Source organism: Eptatretus burgeri, chromosome 3 (assembly GCF_056783735.1).
Source record: "Eptatretus burgeri isolate ZD-2024b chromosome 3, Ebu_testis_v1, whole genome shotgun sequence".
In the NCBI taxonomy this organism is placed as follows: domain Eukaryota; kingdom Metazoa; phylum Chordata; class Myxini; order Myxiniformes; family Myxinidae; genus Eptatretus; species Eptatretus burgeri.
This window is the reverse complement of record NC_140963.1, coordinates 36,514,363-36,530,150: the sequence shown is the minus strand read 5'-3', so window position 1 is coordinate 36,530,150 and position 15,788 is coordinate 36,514,363. Positions and strand designations below refer to the sequence as shown.

Genomic DNA, 15,788 nt, shown 5'->3' with positions numbered 1-15,788 from the left:
CCGACAACACATACCCAAAACCAAGGAAAAGAAATCCCCCAAGAATGGGGCAGGCCTGAGGCCGAGACCGGGTCGGGCCTACCCGTCTGGTGATGAGACGCGGAGCGGCGATGGCCCCGCAACCCGCGGGCCTCGTGGACAGTGCCTGGCAGGGGGTGGGAACGGGGCCCCTTGGTCGCACTATCTCAGCGCGGGGGAAACAGGAGGGGGTTGCTGATGCTCGGGGTATAGAGGATCTTTATTATGTGCGACGAGCGTCTCCACCTCGGCCAGGTCGCGCTGTCGGCCTCCCTCGGGTGCAGCTTCCTGCACGACGCGAGCACCCCCTCGTCTGGTGTCGCCGCCTTTCCACAGCTCCGTCCCCTCCGTTCCGACTCCAACGCACACGACGAGCAGCTCCACCGCCCGCGAAGTCTTGACCCTCTGCTTCCGACTCTCCTCTTCTTGACTCTCCGACCCCGTTCTTGTTTGCGACTCTCTCGTTCTTGACTCTCCGACCTTTGACTCTCCGACTCTGACTGACGAACACGGTCCTTTTATCCCCCCGTAACTTCGCCTTTGACCCCTTCCCTTTGACCTTTCACCTCGCTCCCCATTGGCCCGAGAAAAAGTGGGCGTGAAGGCTTTTGATCCACAAATTTGCATATATCGATCGTTCTGGAGGCGGGGCCAAATCGCCCCTCGCTCACCGATTGGACGGCAAAAAGTGGGCGTGTGTCGTTTTTGATCCGTTTTTGAAGCAGAAAATCCGTGATTTTGTACACGCTGTTCAACGCGCGTCCTACACGAGTCCAGCATCGGTGCCCATGAGTGGCGCGAGATGACGGTGATGCGATGGTGGCGAGTTGTGACGGTAAAGGTCATGGCGGTTGTGGTGAAGCGGCGTTGTGGTTGGTGGTTGTTGTTGTGGTTGTGATGGTGGCGATTGGTCCAAAATAAAGATAGTAAAAGAAAAACGGCTATCCTGAAGAGTCGCAGCACGTATAAATGACATGTATTCCCACTAGACAACGGGTTTGGGCCTAACTACACATGCACTTACCGAGATACCTCACCTAAGGGACCTGAATGGTGGTTTGCGAATCTGGTAACCACAACAATATATATATATATATATATATATATATATATATATATATATATATATATATATATATATATATATATATATATATATATATATATATATATATATATACATATGTAGAGGGTGTCCTCGACTCACGACGGTCTCGACGTACGTCGTTTTATGGTTACGACGCATCTCCCACAAATTATTAAGAAAAAAAACCAAGCGCACAAACGTCCGAAAATTAGCCACAAAAAGTGATCGATCTTGCTTTGAGTCTAATCTGAACAGTAGAAACACCCCGACCATCCACTCTCTGTGTGTTAACCCAGTCTTCAAGTTCATTTTCCAGTTCGGGCCATCGGCATTTCCTCCCTCTGAAAGTCTTTGTTGACTTTTTGCAGCGAGAAAGTTCGCCCCTCTGTGAGTTTTGAATTCCTCGTGTGGACCTATTGTTTCTTCATACCGTACTCTTACCAAATCAATATGTCTCGAAATATATTCTGAGGTCGCAAACTCATCACTGAAGAAAGCAGGGAAACACACAAACAGCCGCGGCGATCAGGGAAGACACTTGGAGTGTGGATTGAACTTTGTCTAGCTCAGCTGTGGTTTACCTCGCTCATTCTACGTTTTTCAAGGTTCGGTTGGCAATGCAAGGTAATAAATATAAATACCATATAGATAAATAACGACATCGATCCAAGTAAGAAGAATAACCTCTCTGCGATGAGTGAGGAAAATTAATTGACTTTCTGCAGGAAGAGGACTTTTACATTTTACGAAGAGGAAGATTTTACGGTCGTGCTTTGGCTGGAAGACGACCGTCAACGGTGTATCCCAATGAGCCTTATGTTGATTCAGGCGAAGGCTGACATATTGTTTGAGGAATGAGGGGCAGAACACACTCAAAGGTGTGTTCCGACTTACGCGGAAAATCGCGTTACGACGCGTCGTAGGAACGAAACTCCGTCATAAGTCGAGGACCCCCTGTAATGCTGTATATATATATATATATATATATATATGTATGTATATATATATATATGTATGTATATATATATATGTATGTATATATATATATATGTATGTATATATATATATGTATGTATATATATATATATGTATGTATATATATATATGTATGTATATATATATATATATATGTATGTATATATATATATATGTATGTATATATATATATGTATGTATATATATATATATATGTATGTATATATATATATATATGTATGTATATATATATATATATATATATGTATGTATATATATATGTATATATATATATATATATATATATATATATGTATATATATATATATATGTATATATATATATTGTGGATTTTCACCCGTTCGGCGTGCAGACGACAGCCTTTGGCTAAATTGCGGCCGTTCGCGCCCACCGGACGAGCAATCTAGTCGCAGCTTTTCGGATCAACGCCGAAACCCAGCTTCGGGTGTTGTTGACCACACCATAAACCAGCCAACTTGACGGTTTGCACGATTGACGGTCTGATGCGTGCGTGCATCCCGTAGATGCGTGGCCGTACGTGCAAACCCTCCCCCCCCCCCACAAAAAAACTCAAACCGCGTGCCAGAAACAACAACCACACAAGCCGTTCTTTCGCTTTCACGTGCCCGTACGTGCGTGGCTGTACATGCAAAAAAATATATATATATATATATATATATATATATATATATATATATATATATATATATATATATATATATATACATATATACTTTAAAACCGCTTGCCAGAAACAACCACACAGGCCGTTCCTTCGTTCTCGCATGGCCGTACGTGTGTGGCCGTACGTGCGTGTCCGTGCGTGCATGGCCGTACATGCATGCCCATACGTGCGTGACTGTACATACAAAAAAAAAAAAAACTTTCAAACCGCGTGCCAGAAACAACAACCACACAGGCCGTTCCTTCGCTCTCGCGTGCCCATATGTACGTGGCCGTACATGCAAAAAAAAAAAACTTTCAAACAACCACACAGGCCATTCCTTCGCTCTCATAAACGATGACTGGCTTGGGGCATTGTGTTTATCTATAAATGCGGATAAGAAATCGAGAAATTATTAGAATACAGTAAGTCATCACTATCCAAAAGTAGTGCGTGCCCGTACGGAATGTTCACATCATTCCACGAATTATCGCTTGCATTGAAGTAACAACTGCTGTGATACTTACACACAGAGTTAATTAAAATCAAGTTTACCTCCCTGTCTTTGCTTGCCATGACATTCACTGCCATTTACCATTGGCACTCCTACCCAACGGTAACAAAGGCACCGATCGATCCCCATCGTAACCGGCACGGCACGTGACGTCATCGTCGGCCGGCCGTGCACCGGCCTACGCAGCCACACCCACGCAGCAACGTGTCCTGTGATTGGTAACGAAATGGCGCATCGGCCACGCCTACGCAGCACGTGTCCTGTCATTGGTTGGTAAATAAATGGCCATAACTTGGGAATCACCTGTACGATTAATATCAAATCTTGAAAAGGCACATCCTCAGCTCCCCAGCAATATAGCTGGCAAGTTTCAATTCGATCGGACCAGTGGTTGTCGGGAAACAGCGGTCACAGACACACACACACAGACACAAACACACACACAGACACAAAAACACACACACAGACACAAAAACACACACACAGACACAAAAACACACACACAGACACAAACACACACACACAGACACAAACACACACACAGACACAAACACACACAGATACAAACACACACAAAGACACACACACACACACACACACACACACACAGATTGCTGGAATTATAGATCGATGAAATGAGGTCAATGAGATGACAAATGAAGGGGTTGAATGCAGACTGCAGAGCAATGAGTTAGGAAACCCGTCGTTGTGAATCGTTTTTACCACTAAATTGAGATTTATTTCGTTGGCAAGCATGTTGAGTGGAGCTGAATTCCTTAACACTTCCAAAGGCCACAGCATTTTGACAATTGGAAACAAAAAAAAGTTGTGCACTTTTTTTGATAAATTATTTTCGAAACAATTTTTCTTCAATAAATAAATAATAAAAATCGTCTCCATGTACATTGTACACACCTTTATCTCGTTAGCCCCTCTTCATAAACAACATCGCTGAGGAAACGGCACTTCATCTTAGTTTCCTCGTCCAGGGCAAGAAGAATACGGATGCTTTTAATGGCCAATTATTCAATTAGCGCCAACGTATTTTGCCTTTTCGCAAGGAAAAACACGAAGAGAAGAGAAGAGAAGAGAAGAGAAGAGAAGAGGAGAAAAAAACCCGTAATGGCGAACGCGGCTGAGTTTCTCTTCCCCATCGACCACGGCTATGCAGCAACGCTTCCTGTCATTGGTTGATAAAAAATGGCCGCAGCAACGGTTCCTGTCATTGGTTGGTAAATAAATGGCCATAACTTGGGAATCACTTGTCCGATTAATATCAAACCTTGAAAAGGCACATCCTCAGGGCCCCAGCAATATACCTGGCAAGTTTCAATTAGATCGGACCAGCGGTTGTCGAGAAACAGCGGTCACAGACACACCACACACACACACACACACACACACACACACACACACACACACACACACACACACACACACACACACACACACACACACACACACACACTGCTGGAATTAGAGATAGATATTGCAGTCAATCACCACTCACCCTCACTAGTCCGTTGGGGAACGGGAAAAATTGGTTACACACCATCTCATGATTCAAGTAAGGCCTTACTCTTGTTGGTAAAGATGGGCTTTGGGGCCTCATCTTAGTTTAGATTCTTCTTCTTCTTCGTATGGAGAACATGGCCGCAAATAGCATAATTTTGTGGGGGAGCGGCTGTGTCACCGATGCATCGATGCATTTAGGTCAGGGTGGGAATTTGTAATTTGTTCAGTGTGCCGGCGATAGCTCGCCTACTGTTCACAAAGAACACAGTGGGATCTTTAACGTGCACCGACTAATTCCAACAGACGGGATGCCCAGTTTAACATCCCTCTGAGGGACGGCACACACATTGATGAATCTCCATGCCTGTGAAACACCAGGATGACAGTTTGTAGCTGGGCCGAGATTACAAACCAGACAAGACAGCTTAGAGGTGAGTGTGCTAGTCTTGTCTCAGCCATCCTGCCAGCCCTTTTATCCAGATTGAGGATTAGATATAAATTAAATGATGATTGGCTTATTCTTTCACAGTTGATGCTGCTTTGAGGTGAAAAATGTAAACTTTGTATTTCTCATATTTCGAGGGTAGTTTTGGAAACAGCAAATATGATGGTTCAATTCAATCAGACACCACTAAGGACCATTATTTATTTATACACACCTTTGCACGTTTGTGCACAGTATACAGTGTACAGACATTTGCAATGAAATGACTCTTGCTGTGTAAATCACCGGTGCTGTGTAATATATCTAGTGACAATACTTGTATGCAATATAATAATATAATTTATAATCCATACTAATAAATGCGTGTGTGTGTGTGTGTGTGTGTGTGTGTGTGTGTGTGTGTGTGTGTGTGTGTGTGTGTGTGTGTGTGTGTGTGTGTGTGTGTGTGTGTGTGTGTGTGTGTGTGTGTGTGTCAGTCATATCATCGAATGCCTGTTCATCATACCTACAAATCGTTGGGTACATTGCAATGCTTATAAATGTCCGGAGACGCAAGCGCTCTTGGCTTTATTTCATTTCCGCACATGCTGTAACCTCGAGAATCTCTAAACTAAGCTGAATTATCAAATTTACACTGCAGAATTGAACTTAGCAGCAGTTCCAACTGCTATAAATAAAGTGTTAATTTGTCCAATTCGGACAAAGTTTGACATTCCAGGCATCTCCGGGAGGTGTTTAATGATATTGTTGCCGCCACGGGTACCAAGACACCAGCTGGTCACTCAGGGGGATTAATCCCCGGTTGTCCTCTGTCGAGCCGGACCTGGGGCCACCACTCACAATTAACATTGCGGTACGGTGGGTTGTTTTAGAACCACGAACGCCACCCAGTCAACCACGAGTTCCAGTGTCCACCGTCTAATTATTCCGTTTAACTCGAGGTCACGTGGTTACCTGAGTGGGGAGCGCGCCCTTGGAAAAGCACCAATGTTATCTCGATTAGATTTTAATTAGGGCGGTCGAGCGTTTTAACCGCTGGTGCGTGCCGATGATTTTTGGTCAAATCTTTGGTAATTACCTTCCCGTCTATCTAGGTTCGGACAATGCTAGACCAATGGAAGGAAAGGACAAACACGGACAGGTTGTAAATTGACAAAATTTATTAATAATAAAATAAACAAATAAAAAGAACTTTTTATTTGTTGAGGTAAATAAAGAATGAATTTCAAAGCAAAATCAATCAAAATGCCAGGAAAGAGACAAAGAGCAGATGCTTATCGGGGGTCAACTTACTTACAGCTAAACACAGACATGGGTACCCAGAAGATCATTCAGGGGGAGGGGAGGGTGGGGGGGAGAATCGTCTCGCCCACCAGAAAGTCGTCCGTGAAGCGAAAACGTCCTGAAATGCGTGGGTGCGTGTCACGTCCGTCGCCAGCACCCAGCTTTGCCATGCACCCTCTCATGGGACAGCCTTGAACACCAGTCGAAGTCTGGAGGGCACCGAGATCGTCCGTCGCGGGTTTAGACCCTGTTGTTGGTGACCGACCCGTTCCTCACTTGTTGTCGGCGCTGCTCACACCCACACGTGCACCACACGCTCGCTTGCCGAAGCACTGGGAAGGACGAATTGTCTCGTCGGCGCTGGTCAGACACCCGCTTCTTGGTCACTTCTCTCGCCCTTTGCTTTTTCCTCTCTTCTTTCGCTTTTTCTTTTTCCTCTTTTGCTTTTTCTTCCTCCCACTTTTCTCTCCTCCTGCTTTTCTCTCCTCCTGCTTTTTCATTCACACTTTTTCTCTCTTCATGCTTTTCTCTCACACTTTTCTCTCAGAACGTACCTCTCGCTCGTTTTTATATCTCCGGGCCGTCTCCGCCGGTCTCATAAACACGGTTACCATGATGACCCGTGCGCTCTCATAAACGGCGGGCGTCGGAGCTCACGAAAGATTGCCACTGAGGAAGAATTAAATGGGGCGGGGGGGGTGCTTCAGAGCTTGTGAAAGAAATGTGTGTAAACGTGTCTGTCGTAAAGAAAAAAGCTTCCCATAAGAGAGGAGATCTATCCTTTACCCTTCTCAACGCATCACATTTAAGATCCCATTAGACATGGGGATAGGGCTAATCTGAACATGGATTTAAGGAAATAACTGTCTGAGGACCTGGATGTGTGGATGCATTTACCAGACCGGATTCTGAAATCCGTAACAATATGATGTATCGGCGATCACTAATCGCTTGCCAAGCCAGCTGTTCCTTATCAACCATTTCGTTAGAGTGCTTTCTTGAGTGCTTAAGCACTTGGTGAGCTCTCTACAATATTGGTGCTGTCACTGAATACTGTATATTGAGCAAATTGAACAATGTTCAGAGGCCACTCCCCTGCGTTGGCCCCATTGTTCTGTGGTGCATCTGGAAGTGACTGGCTCGCTGAAAATGTGCAGTTTTATTTTACACCACGTTTTCTCCTTTTTTTCGATCTTCTTTCATTATGCGACCCATCACTTTGGCACAGATAAATAAATATACAAATGAAATTAAATGTTTCATTTTTAAAAGTTTCTTCATCCGTTTCATGGAGTGCTTGGTGAAGCCACTTGGCACGCGCTCTTCAAGTTTCGATGGTGATACTGCGGTTCGACACCGGAGTTAGGAAAGGAAAATAAATTAGTGAGGCATCACCCCAACCCCCCCCCACCCCCCTTTCCTCACTCTTCCCCCGTTCCCAGATACCCCCTTCCTCACCCCTTCTAGATCCCCACCCCTCCTCTGTCAACACAATGAGTAAAAATTTTTTTCAGTTGTGACAAATAAATTGCCACATCATGGCAGGATTGCCAAGAGGTATGCATGCTTGCTCTAAGCTGTCTCGTCTCGGTTTGAATCCCGACCCAGCTATAATCTGTCATCCTGGGGTTTCACAGGCAGGGTGATTCATCAATGTGTGTGCTATCTCTTGGATGGACGTTAAACTGGGCGTCACATCTGCTGAACCCCCCCCCCCCACTCCTCTCTGCCTCTGCACTCTCCCCTACCCTTACTTCCCCACCCCTCACCCTCTGTTCAGGGGACTGTTGAGGTCTGGTGGTTTTGTTTTGAATTGAAAACTGCTTCTGCATAGGATAGCATGTATGTGTGAATCAGATTCGGAGTGAGCTGACCGGAGGGGTGAAAAAGTCACTGCATGTGCGTGAAAAAGTCACTCCCTTTCCAATACGCTGCCTTCCCTCCACCTCCCCTTAGGCTTACCCCCTCCCCTCTCCAGCCCCCCCCCCCATGGACATTTCCTGGTTGTCTCCGCGTGCTGTTTTAACATACCCAATTTAGTTCAATCCTGGACTACCACCCCAAACCCCCCCCCCCTCTGCACAAGTCCCACTCCCAAACACAATATGAGAACCCTTCCCATCATGCTTACCTCCTCTCAAACCCACTCCCTCTCTCCATCCCCCTACTATATCCCCCATCCTCCTCGTAACCACCTCCCACCCTGGAGTATATAGCGAGACGTTTGGTGAGGCGTCGCTCTCCCCACCCCCCACCCCCTTCCTTGCTCTTCCCCCTTCCCGAGCTACCCTCTTCCTCACCCCCTCTTCAATCCCCACCCCTCCTCCTTCCTCGCTCCGCCTTGCTCCCTCCTCCCTCCCTCATCTATCCCTCCTCGCTCCCCCCACCTCAATATTCCCATCAGCAAAGCGACGGATTGTATTTGCTACTTATGTATAAACACAATGATGAATGGTGCATTACTTTGTTGGTTTGTTTGATGTCTGATCATTTGTTAGAAATTTGAGCAGGTGAATTTTGTTGAGCTCCCTTCTTTGGTCATTAGTAAACATGAGTTGAGATGAAACAAAAAAATTTCGACACTGACATCGCAGAGTGCTCACGACATCCCGCCTTGTGATTATCTTATCTATAAGGGAGATGCCTGTGTCTCTGTGTCACCATTTTTCTCAGAAATGGCTGAAGGGATCTTCGTGAAACTTTCGAGATCCATCAGTGAGTGCCAGGAGTTTTTTTCGGCATGACATTTTTTGAAAAAAAAAAAAGTTGGATTTTTGTGGATTTGTGTTTTTTAATGCCTCTAATAGTCCCTAAGCCCTTGTAGCTTTTTGAAAGGAAATATTAATTGATTCCCCCACCCCATTCCTTCGTGTGTGTATGGACGTGTTTTCGGCCCCCCCCCCCGCAAAAAAAAATAGAAAAAAAAAGATGTCTTCAAAATGCCAAGAGGATTCGAACAGCACCGGGTATTTATAAAGCTGTATTTGTGTTCATAACAGTTTTAGCGGGTATTTATTAGTTTATTGAAAGAAGCAGGGGGAGGCCTCGTCTTACGTTTAGCATTAAGTCAGTTGGGGCCTTGGGAGTATGGGGATAAAAAAGTGTATAAAGAGAGACCAAAGGAGAAAGGAAGAGGAGTTCATAAAATGTGATAGCTGCTCAATGTGGGCCATATCAACAATAGTGGAAGCAGGAAGGTTCTTACCGTTGCAGGAAGTGTGATGAAATCGTCCGCTTGAGGATAGTTATTATCTTGCCAAAACGAAGATCTTGCAAGATATGTTAGTCAGCTTGTATGTTTTTTTTTTGTTTGTTTTTGTTTGTCTGTAATCACGTATAAAAAATTCTGTAGAGCACAGTTATCATTGGAAATTTTTGTAACTTCGCATATCAGAGGCCTATAGAGGTCCCTTTCAGCGCACAAAATTTTGAAGGTCAAGGTCAAAGGTCAAGGTCACTTTGTCGCAAATCAGGGGAGTCGACGAAACCCTTATTCTTTGAGTAATTTTGATCGGATCGTCTTCAAACTCCATGGGAATATAGTTCATGGTCTGGCGCTCAGCTGATTAATTTTTGGTGGCGATTGGCCTTCACCTTCATGTGTTTTTTTTGTTTGTTTGTTTGTTTTTTTTGTCTGTAATCACGTATAAATTACTCTGCAGAGCACAGTTATCATTGGAAATTTTTGTAACTTCGCATATCAGAGGCCTATAGAGGTCCCTTTCAGCGCATAAAATTTTGAAGGTCAAGGTCAAAGGTCAAGGTCACTGTTGCAAATCAGGGGAGTCGACGAAACCCTTATTTTTTGAGTAATTTTGATTGGATCGTCTTCAAACTTCATGGGAATACAGTTCATGGTCTGGTGCTCAGCTGATTAATTTTTGGTGGTGATTGGCCTTGACCTTCTTGGTTAGCACCTGAGGTCAAACATATTTGACCCCAAGGTCAAATTTTCAAGTTTTAGGAACCATATCGTGTAGTACCTCAAATTGAACACCTCGATGAGTGCTTTCTAGATATGTCAAGCTTGAGACATTATGACGTCATTTGGTGACGTTATGAGGCAAACGCATATTTTTCATGGTTACTCTGTAGAACGATTCTCATCGGAATCTCTCGTAGGCAGATCTTCCTCAAGGAGTCGCTCCTGGTGGATAGCAGCTCTGTTCACCTCAGTGTGACCTTAAAGAAGTCACACATGGTCACCTTTTGGCAAGATACGGGTCACCCTGCGGGTGACATTGGTTTATTATTTTTACTTGGTTGAAGGAACGCATCAATAATTTGCAGCAAGTAGCAGAATGTGAGAAATTTGAAGATAATAATTGGTTATTGTTGTGGAGTGAGGTTGCTGAGGATATTGGAAGTGGTGACGGTGCAGCGGGAGCAGGCAGTGGTGACAGTGCAGTGGGAGAAGGCAGTGGTGATGGTGCAGCCGGAGCAGGCAGTGGTGACAGTGCAGTGGGACAAAGCAGTGGTGATGGAGCAGCGGTGACAGTGCAGTGGGAGAAGGCAGTGGTGATGGTGCAGCCGGAGCAGGCAGCGGTGACAGTGCAGTGGGAGAAGGCAGTGGTGATGGTGCAGCCGGAGAAGGCAGTGGTGACAGTGCAGTGGGACAAGGCAGTGGTGATGGAGCAGCGGTGACAGTGCAGTGGGAGAAGGCAGTGGTGATGGTGCAGCCGGAGCAGGCAGCGGTGACAGTGCAGTGGGAGAAGGCAGTGGTGATGGTGCAACAGGTGCAGGCAGTGGTGACATGCAGTGGGTGCAGGTAGTGGTGTAGGTGCAGCAATATAAATTGATATACATGAGGTGGGAGACAGTTTTGGTGGTGATGGGACAATTAAATATGTAGATTCTTCATTCTGCAGGAAGGATCGTAGACATAGAATTCTGTGCAGTTTTGAAGGAGTAGGAGTTAAGGACATTGAAGGAAGGGTAAACGATATTGTATCGGTTCACAGTCGGAAGAAGTTGGTTGTGGTACACCCTCGGAGCAAATGATTTCAGGAAAGTTTACTCAGAGGTTTTAAAAATAGATACAGGATATTGAGAAAGCGGCTGAAAGGAAAGGGTTGTGAGGTCACGTTTTCTGGGATCCTCCCAAGCTTAGAAAAAGAGAAAGAAATTATTAGCAGAGTGTAGATGTCAGCCATTGGCTGGACGAATGTTGTGGGGAGGAAGGTTTTACATTTAAGAAGCAGTGGGAATCATTTCAGGGACAAAGGGAGTGTTTCCGGAATGATGGCCGTATGTTAAATAGAAAGGGGGCAGCAAGGTTTGCAGTGGGAATTGAGGAAGGATTCAGGCTTTTTTTAGGTCAGCAGAGGGTGGGGACGGCATTGAGGGAGGAATTGATAATGTAATTGGGATGAGTCAGGCCAGACAAGAAAATTGAGTTTCAGGAAGGGAAAAGTTAAACATATCCTATAGCAATGCCAGAAGTTTAAATAATAAGATGGAAGAGCTTGAAGCCAAAGTGGATAGGCAGGAGTATGATATAGTTGCAGTGAGTGAGACATGGTTTAAGTTGGAGAGTAACTCTCTCTCTCTATCGAATGCAGCCTGTGGCTGCTGGTTGCATCATTGGTTGGGACACGGCTATGCTGCTGATGCTGTGCCCCGATACCAGTACACTGGTGCTCATTTTGCCGAGCTCGGAAGGATGACAGGCTGAGTCAACCTCCTGGTGTATTTTAATTCAGCGGCCAACGGGGCTTGAACTCAGGACCCCAGGATCCCAAGCCGCCACCCTAACCACTAAGCCAACACCAGGCTTAGGAGAGTAACTGGAAGACAGGATTCGAAGGCTACAAGGTGTATTGATGTGATAGGAAGGAGAGAATAGGAGTAACAATCTGGGTAAAGGACAACATTGCATCAAGAAAAAGGGGTGACATCAAGGAAGGAATCGATGTTGAGGATTCTGTTTGGGTTGACATTAGAGATTGTAAAAACAGAAAGATACTGGTGGGATGCTTTTGTAGGGCTCTGGGTGTGAAGGAAAAGGAGGAGGAGTGCATGAAGAATTCAAAAGGGCATGTGGTAAGGGAGGAGTATTGATTGTGGGGGATTTTAACTTGCCAGGGATAAATTTGGTCAAGGAACAGGGAAAGGGCAGAGCAGATGAGGATTTCCTGGATTTTGGGCAGGATTGCTTTTTAACCCAGTTTGTAGAAAAGCCCACTCGGGGAGGGGGGGGGTGCAGTATTGGACCTCCTTTTAAGTAACGAGCCCAATATGGTGGAGGAGGTTGAGGGAGGGGAGCATTTCAGGAGGGGAGCAAGTGACCATAACATTATGTGTGCAAAGATTCTGTTAAGGGTTAGAGTTCAGGATAGTAGGGTAAGGCAATGACATTTCAGGAAGACAAACCTTGAGGGTATTAGGAGAGAGTTGGCTGATGTAGATTGGGAGAAGCTAACAAGAGGACAATCAGCATCAGAGAAATGGGAAACCTTTAAGGACCAAATGTGTAGAGTGCAGACCAAGTACATTCCAATGAGGTGTAAAACCAGAGGCAGAAAGAGGCCAGGGTGGTTGAGCATTGAAATAAGGAATGCTTTTAAGGAGAAGCAGAAGGTAGTTATTAGGTTTAAAATAACAGGACTGGAGTTAGATTTATATCACTATTAGAGTATGTCTGGTGTTGACTTAATGGTGAGGGTGGTGAGCTTGGGATCCCAGGATTCTGAGTTCAAATCCCACTCGGCTGTTGAATTAATACCAGGTGGGGTTGACTGCCTGTCATCCTTCCGAGGTCGGCAAAGTGAGTGCCAGCTTGCTGGTATCTTGTGTTGGAGTGGTGACCCATCCAGGATTGTGCCCAATAGCCAAGGAGACTGCTTAGGCAGCACCAACACACTGCACAAAGTATGATCCGGATGGATGGATGGACTATTGGAGTATTGTCCAGTCATTTTAGGACAATTTTTGGTCCGATATTTACCTGCTGGACAAAAGCACCAAATTTGGCATGGAGGTAGCATATGACAAGACAAATAATTTTCACTGAAGAGACAATCGAGATCATGACCTTAAAGGTCAAGGTCAAAGGTCAAAGGTAGCTTTTCCTTGAAAACCAAGGTAACATCTAAAGTTCAATATAAAAAGGTCTAAAATTAGTTTGACAGCTTCCTGCTGTATAGAAGAGTTGAAGGAAGGGGGATTTGTAATTCTAATAATTATTGATGACATTTACATATGCAAATTATTTTCATAATTTATGCAGGAAGTACAAAATTTTCATATTTTCCTACTGTATTATATAAGCCCCCTATAATCGGTTATTGGAGCCAATAATTGACAAGATTGCGTCATTGTACCTGGTAGATTAGATAACTGCTGTTAAAAATAGCATATGCAAATTATTCTGTTCTACAACAAGTGACCGCTTCAGGGTTAATGGGTTCAGATGCGAGATCGTACGTAGAAAACAATCCCCTACCTTTACACAACACAGATGCATTTGCAGAGACTTGTGCAAGTGAAGACTGGTCTTCACGCATTTGCAGTTTTTGCAGGGCTTATTGCAGGAGCACCTTATGAACTCCTGACACGCACGTGAAACCTTCAAATGGTATCGTCATCCAGACCGGGTGCCAGGATTACTCTTGTCTGACCCATCCAAACTCTGAGGGCAATACAGCTGTTCGTTTCGGAACATCACTGGTGAGCCATATGCTGGATTGATATATGGCGCGTCTTACGTGATGCAGTCGCGAATTCTGAAAAATGCCAGCAGTACTTTAGCAGTAGAAAATAAATTTGGGTCATGTGAAAATGAAAATTCCGCAAGGTATGTTGATCAAGTCACCAATCTCTCTCACCTGTGTCGGTGGTAATCTGTTTAATGGCCTTGGTTTCTTCCTGAACATGGCAATTCTGGCGTCGTTCACCTTTGAGATGTCACACTTCTGATACATTTGCACGACAAAAGCTTCAAGCGTGGCGAAGTGATCATCTGTTACCTCGACCGTACAGAACGGATGCTCCGCGGTGTATGCGAAGGCGGAGTTTACATGCGGATACCGATCCCACGTTTCCCAAGCCTTTGTTTTGCTGGACCAGTGGAAACCGGACGTTGTATCACACCCTGTCAGTGCGTGAAATATTGTAAAGATTTTGCTTTATCACTGATTTTGTGACAGATGGATCCAACAGAGTTACACGAGAAGTTGCGACCAAGTCCGAAAGCAGCCCATAATACCATATCTGGATGCTGATGAACAAGCCGACCATACATTCCGATGAGGATTACCAGAATGTCGGTATCAACACTTCTGATCTGGATGATTCGATGGCCGTGGTCGAGCGCATCTTTGACGTGGATGACAACTCTCGTGTCAGCCTCCTCGTGATCGCAGGTGTAAATATCTCCAGTCTTGCCACTTCTTTCTCCTGGAACGTAAACAAATGATATAGAATAGAGAAAGGAATTCTAAGTTCACCAGCAGTAGGTCTTGCCAACGATAATATTATATCGTACCTGACATGATTAGCTCTTTTCTTGGTGGTAGAGTAATGCAGGCGACTGTTGCGTTCAAATAGTCAAATAGCTCCTGTTTGTTTTCGTCCACTTTGAGGAATTCCTCCCATTTTCTGGGAAGTTTGGTCTGGTGTTCCACTTTTATTCTATTGCCAGTTCCTCGCCGTTGTCTCGTTGCCACTTTCAAGCTATCAGGAATGTATGTGTCCCACACAATGTCCAGTCTGGCAGATGTTTCAAGTTGTTGCAGTATGTGTGGAACAAACACCTTTGTGGAGTACTCTTCGAACGTTTTAGCCGACATTCGTGGAAGGGCATGGATTATCACAGCTCCATCCACGATTTTACAGTCAAACGTTCTCGGTGTCTCCATGGAATCATCATCGGCTTCTGGCATACAAGCGAGCAAGTCCGACTTCTTGGTGAAGTATATCGAACCATGGTCCGAAAGTGAGGCTGGATAATCAGTCTGTTCTTTGTCATCACACCGGCGATTTTGCTAATTAAGGGGACACTTCAACGGCTCTCGAAGATCCTGTTGACATATTAGGCATTTCTGCCAGTCAATCGACCGACCGAGAGAGGTGACAAACTGAAATAGAAAATTGTCATTGAGGCTAGTTTGCCCACAATCATATGATATGTGATGTGTTTTGCCTATATACACAACTGTAGGCCCTAAATTTGTACTGAAACTTTCCAACACCTCTTATCTACCCCCTGGTTGCTGGATCTGTCATGGCTGACTTAGGATGATAAAAAAGTCAGCGTAATTTATTA

The 15,788-nt window shown here is 44.8% G+C and overlaps 1 protein-coding gene and 1 pseudogene across 2 annotated transcripts in view; one reads left to right on the top strand and one right to left on the bottom strand.

Moving 5' to 3' along the window:
- The window catches only part of LOC147029693 (uncharacterized), a 105,999-nt gene that overhangs the window by 80,086 nt on the left and 10,125 nt on the right, over positions 1 to 15,788 (top strand). The gene's annotated exons all lie outside the window — the stretch shown is intronic.
- Positions 14,283 to 15,405, bottom strand: LOC147029694 (uncharacterized; annotated as a pseudogene).